Genomic DNA, 7,005 nt, shown 5'->3' with positions numbered 1-7,005 from the left:
GACATCTAACGCGGGTCGGTATCAGTCCGCGATACGGTCCGGACGTAATTTCTCCCGTAAACCGGAGACAAAGATGAGGGTTTTACGGAATTCCGAACTGATTCCACACCCTTTTCTGACCGCCCTGACCCATCGAAACCCCTTCTCCCTGACCCGCACGCGTTCCCGTACGACGTCAGCTGTCCACATTCATGCCGCTCTAGAGCGCGCCGTTCAACATTGAAGACGACTCAGGACGGATGCGACCTTTCACTGCCACCGCCATTGAAGCGGCGCGTCGGCCGGGGGCGCCGGCCGCGACGCGTCTTCGGTGACCACGCCAGTTCAATGCCATTGACCGTCTGTATGCCACCATTAAGCAGGCTCGCTGGCCGAGAAATCCACTCCTGCACCGCGCATTGACGCACCCGTATGACTCGCCTCATCGGAATCCGCTATTCAAAGGCGTCCACACCCAACTAACTCCACATCATAACACAAGCCCCTCCTCATCCTCCTCCCTTGCACTGCATCCGCCATGACTGCAGCCGGCGAAGCTCTATGGGAAAGCCTTTCCACGGAGACAAAACACGTCGTGGCCGCCCTTGCCCCTGCCTGGCAGAGCCGCCGTGCCAGGAGGATTGAGGTCAGCTTGCTGGCCAGCTCGCCCGAGGTCTCTGACACCGAGGACGACACCACGATGGAGACGAGCTCCGACGACACCGCCCCGGCTCCTGTGCCCCCTGTGCATGCCGGCTTCACCATGGAGCAGGCGCAGGCGCACTACAACGCCGCCTTGGAGGAGGTGTAGCCGCCGACGCCTCTGTCGGCGTTCCAGCAGGCGCATGAGGAACATGTTGTCCTGCAGCAGCACTGGCTGGCGCATGGTCAGATCTACGGTGAGCGGGCGAGCGAGGAGGCCGTGACGGCCATTGTCGCGACGAACCCCAACTTCGTTACGGAGCAGCGTGCCATCTATGATGTCGTCCGTGCTCAAGTCGCCACTCGCCAGGAAGAAGCCACTGCGGAGGCGCAACTGCAGGCGATCGCGAACGAGAAGAATGTCAGCTGCTCCTCCTACGCGTCGCCGACGAACCATCAAGCGGCACACTGGGACGAGGACAACGCCAGTGCCACCATTTCTATCGTGGACCTCACGTCCACCGGTGACGGACAGGTCATGGACTCCTCCGAGGATGAGTAGGCCATGGGAGGCAGAAGGGCATTGTGTCCCATGTGGGCCAGTTCGTCTCCCGTGTTATACTCTTCCTCGCCGAAGACCGCACCTTCACTTCATCGGTCTTATCGACGGTGGTCATGAAGACGGCGTATGGAGGACGACATGGGTTGGACGTTGGGCGCCCCCGCCATAGAATAGGTTTAGGGACATGTCATTTTTTTGTTCGAAATGTAATGAAAATATGCCGTGTTTGTATGAAATCTGTCATGTTTATATGAAATACGGCCTTGTTTGCACGAATTTCATCCGATTTGTTGAAAAAGAGTTTGAAATATATGCGGGTATGGTTGGATGGTGGCCTTCCGCGTCCGTGTCGGCGGACTGGTCCCCCCTGCCTGCGGACGGATGCGAAAGAAAATTTGCAGGTTATCGTTGAAGATGCCCTTATCTCCCCAACGTGTTCAGTGCAACTCCAACGCCACTACCAATATCACCAAATGTCACGGGTAAGGGGCGGAGATCATCCAACGGCATACGTCCTAGTCCAAACTCCTCCATTTGAAAACATATTTAGATGAATATCATTTACATGCCTAATAGTTTTAAACATGTGCAATCATGTCCAAAAAGCTCCAGATGTTCAATAAGTTTTTAACCCGAACCAATCATAAATGTTGCTAGTCAGGTTGTCCGTTCCAATGACCTCCTTCTTTGGCTCACAGTCTGGCGTCCATGGCAAAGACCTCACTCTTTGGCTGGTCCGGCCTCCTCCAATTTTGCCAAGCTCTTCAATCTGTTCGCGCGATAGGCTTGGACAATCTTCGTCGCGTCGGGATCCAAGTCTGTGTTGGAAATATGCCCTAGAGGCAATAATAAAATGGTTATTATTATATTTCCTTGTTTATGATAATTGTTTATTATCCATGCTAGAATTGTATCGATAGGAAACTCAGATACATGTGTGGATACATAGACAACACCATGTCCCTAGTAAGCCTCTAGTTGACTAGCTCGTTGATCAATAGATGGTTACGGTTTCCTGACCATGGACATTGGATGTCGTTGATAACGGGATCACATCATTAGGAGAATGATGTGATGGACAGGACCCAATCCTAAGCATAGCACAAGATCGTGTAGTTCGTATGCTAAAGCTTTTCTAAATGTCAAGTATCTTTTCCTTAGACCATGAGATTGTGCAACTCCCAGACACCGTAGGAATGCTTTGGGTGTGCCAAACGTCACAACATAACTGGTGGCTATAAAGGTGCACTACGGGTATCTCCGAAAGTGTCTGTTGGGTTGGCATGAATCGAGACTGGGATTTGTCACTCCGTGTGACGGAGAGGTATCTCTGGGCCCACTCGGTAGGACATCATCATAATGTGCACAATGTGATCAAGGAGTTGATCGCGGGATGATGTGTTACAGAACGAGTAAAGAGACTTGCCAGTAATGAGATTGAACAAGGTATCAGGATACCGACGATCGAATCTCGGGCAAGTACTATACCGCTAGACAAAGGGAATTGTATACGGGATTGATTGAATCCTTGACATCGTGGTTCATCCGATGAGATCATCATGGAACATGTGGGAGCCAACATGGGTATCCAGATCCTGCTATTGGTTATTGACCACAGAACGTCTCAGTCATGTCTGCATGGTTCCCGAACCCGTAGGGTCTACACACTTAAGGTTCAATGACGCTAGGGTTATAGGGAATAGATGTATGTGGTTACCGAATGTTCTTCGGAGTCCCGGATGAGATCCCGGACGTCACGAGGAGTTCCGGAATGGTCCGGATGTAAAGATTTATATATGGGAAGTCCTGTTTTGGTCACCAGAAAAGTTTCGGGTGCTATCGGTAATGTACCGGGACCACCGGGAGGGTCCCGGGGGTCCACCAGGTGGGGCCACCGGCCCCAGAGGGCTGCATGGGCCAAGTGTGGGAGGGGACCAGCCCCAGGTGGGCTCGTGCGCCCCCACCAGGGCCCAAGGCGCCTAGGGTTTGGGGAGGGGGCGCCTCCACCTTGCTTGGGGGGCAAGTTTCCCCCTCTCCCCCCCTTGGCCGCACCCTAGATGGGTTTTGGGGCTGCCGCCACCCCTAGGGAGGGAACCCTAGATGGGGGCGCAGCCCTTCCCCTCCCCCTATATATACTTGAGGTATTGGGGGCTGCAAATACATGAGTTTTGACCTCTCCCTGGCGCAGCCCTACCTCTCTCCCTCCTCATCTCTCGCGGTGCTTGGCGAAGCCCTGCTGGAATGCCACGCTCCCCCATCACCACCACGCCGTTGTGCTGCTGCTGGACGGAGTCTTCCCCAACCTCTCCCTCTCTCCTTGCTAGATCAAGGCGTGGGAGACGTCACCGGGCTGCACGTGTGTTGATCGCGGAGGTGCCGTCCGTTCGGCACTAGGATCTCCGGTGATTTGGATCACGACGAGTACGACTCCCTCAACCCCGTACTCTTGAACGCTTCCGCTTAGCGATCTACAAGGGTATGTAGATGCACTCCCCTCTCTCTCGTTGCTAGTCTCTCCATAGATAGGTCTTGGTGACTCGTAGGAAAATTTTGAATTTTTGCTACGTTCCCCAACAGTGGCATCATGAGCTAGGTCTATTGCGTAGATTCTTTGCACCAGTAGAACACAAAGTAGTTGTGGGCGATGATTTGTTCAATTCGCTTACCGTTACTAGTCTTATCTTGATTCGGCGGCATTGTGGGATGAAGCGCCCCGGACCGACCTTACACGTACACTTACGTGAGATAGGTTCCACTGACTAACATGCACTTGTTGCATAAGGTGGCTAGCGGGTGCCAGTCTCTCCCACTTTAGTCGGATCGGATTCGATGAAAAGGGTCCTTATGAAGGGTAAATAGCAATTGGCATATCACGTTGTGGCTTTTGCGTAGGTAAGAAACGTTCTTGCTAGAAACCCATAGCAGCCACGTAAAACATGCAACAACAATTAGAGGACGTCTAACTTGTTTTTGCAGGGTATGCTTTGTGATGTGATATGGCCAAGAAGGATGTGATGAATGAAATATATGTGATGTATGAGATGGATCATGTTCTTGTAATAGGAATCACGACTTGCATGTCGATGAGTATGACAACCGGCAGGAGCCATAGGAGTTGTCTTTATTTATTGTATGACCTACGTGTCACTGAATAATGCCATGTAATTACTTTACTTCATTGCTAAACCGTTAGCCATAGTAGTAGAAATAATAGTTGGCGAGACAACTTCATGGAGACACGATGATGGAGATCATGATGATGGAGATCATGGTGTCATGCCGGTGACGATGATGATCATGGAACCCCGAAGATGGAGATCAAAAGGAGCAAAATGATATTGCCCATATCATGTCACTATTTGATTGCATGTGATGTTTATCATGTTTATGCATCTTATTTGCTTAGAATGACGGTAGTAAATAAGATGATCCCTCATAATAATTTCAAGAAAGTGTTCCCCCTAACTGTGCACCGTTGCGAAAGTTCGTTGTTTCGAAGCACCACGTGATGATCGGGTGTGATAGATTCTAACATTCACATACAACGGGTGTAAGCCAGATTTACACACGCGAAACACTTAGGTTGACTTGACGAGCCTAGCATGTACAGACATGACCTTGGAACACAAGAGACCGAAAGGTCGAACATGAGTCGTATAGTGGATACGATCAACATGAAGATGTTCACCGATGATGACTAGTACGTCTCACGTGATGATCGGACACGACCTAGTTGACTCGGATCATGTATCACTTAAGATGACTAGAGGGATGTCTATCTGAGTGGGAGTTCATTAGATGAACTTAATTATCCTGAACATAGTCAAAATGTTTTTGCAAATTATGTCGTAGCTCGCGCTTTAGTTCTACTGTTTTAGATATGTTCCTAGAGAAAATTTAGTTGAAAGTTGATAGCAGCAATTATGCGGACTGGGTCCGTAAACTGATGATTGTCCTCATTGCGTAGAAGGCTTATGTCCTTAATGCACCGCTCGGTGTTCTGAACCTCGAACGTCATCTGTGGATGTTGCGAACGTCTGACATACACGTTTTGATAACTACGTGATAGTTCAGTAATGTTAAACGGTTTAGAATTGAGGCACCGAAGACGATTTCGAAATGTCGCGGAACATATGAGATGTTTCGAGGGCTGAAATTGGAATTTCAGGCTCGTGCCCACGTCAAGAGGTATAAGACCTCCGACGAGTTTCTTAGCCTGCAAACTAAGGGAGAAAAGCTCAGTCGTTGAGCTTGTGCTCAGATTGTCCGAGTACAACAATCACTTGAATCGAGTGGGAGTTAATCTTCCAGATGAGATAGTGATGTTTCTCCAAAGTCATTACCACCAAGCTACTAGAGCTTCCTGATGAACTATAACATATTAGGGATAGATATGATGATCCTTGAAATATTTGCGGTGTTTGACACCGCGAAAGTAGAAATCAAGAAGGAGCATCAATTGTTGATGGTTAGTGAAACCACTAGTTTCAAGAAGGGCAAGGACAAGAAGGGATACTTCATGAAACGGCAAATCAGTTGCTGCTCCAGTGAAGAAACCCAGGGTTGAACCCAAACCCGAGACTAAGTGCTTCTGTAATGAGGGAACGGTCACTGAAGCAGAACTACCCTAGATACTTGGTAGATGAGAAGGCTGGCAAGGTTGACAGAAGTATATTGGATATACATTGAAATAAATGTGTACTTTACTAGTACTCCTAGTAGCACCAGGGTATTAAGATACCGGTTCGGTTGCTAAGTGTTAGTAACTCGAAATAAAAGAGCTACGGAATAAACGGAGACTAGCTAAAGGTGCGATGACGATGTGTGTTGGAAGTGTTTCCAAGGTTGATGTGATAAAACATCGCACGCTCCCTCTACCATCGGGATTGGTGTTAAACCTAAATAATTGTTATTTGGTGTTTGCGTTGAGCATAGACATGATTGGATTATGTCTATCGCAATACGGTTATTCATTTAAGGAGAATAATGGTTACTCTGTTTATTTGAATAATACCTTCAATGGTTTTGCACCTAAAATGAATGGTTTATTGAATCTCGATCGTAGTGATACACATGTTCATGCTAAAAGATATAAGATAGTGATGATAGTACCACATACTTGTGGCACTGCCATTTGAGTCATATTGGTATAAAACGCATGAAGAAGCTCCATGTTGATGGATCTTTGGACTCACTCGTTTTTGAAAAGTTTGAGACATGCGAACCATGTCTATTGGTATGTGCGCATGAAGAAACTCCATGCAGATGGATTGCTTGGACTCACTTGATTCTAAATCACTTGAGACATGCAGATCATACCACATGGGCAAGATGACTGAAAAGCCTCGTTTTTCAGTAAGATGGAACAAGAGAGCAACTTGTTGGAAGTAATACATTTTGATGTGTGTTGTCCAATGAGTGCTGAGGCACACAGTGGATATTGTTATGTTCTTACTTCACAGATGACTTGAGTAGATGCTGAGTATATTTACTTGATGAAACACAAGTCTGAATTATTGAAAGGTTCAAGTAATTTCAGAGTGAAGTTGAAGATCTTCGTGGCAAAAGGATAAAATGTCTATGATATGATCATAGAGATGAATATCTGAGTTACGAATTTGGTACACAATTAAGACCTTGTGGAAATTGTTTCACAACTAATACCGCCTGGAACACCATAGTGTGATGGTGTGTCCGAACATCATAGCTGCACCCTATTGGATATGGTGCATACCATGATGTCTCTTATCGAATTACCACTATCGTTTATGGGTTAAGCATTAGAGACAACCACATTCACTTTAAATAGGGCACCACGTAAT

The sequence above is a fragment of the Triticum dicoccoides genome, chromosome 1B (assembly GCF_002162155.2).
Source record: "Triticum dicoccoides isolate Atlit2015 ecotype Zavitan chromosome 1B, WEW_v2.0, whole genome shotgun sequence".
Classification (NCBI taxonomy): Eukaryota; Viridiplantae; Streptophyta; class Magnoliopsida; order Poales; family Poaceae; genus Triticum; species Triticum dicoccoides.
Note: the sequence above shows the minus strand (reverse complement) of the source record.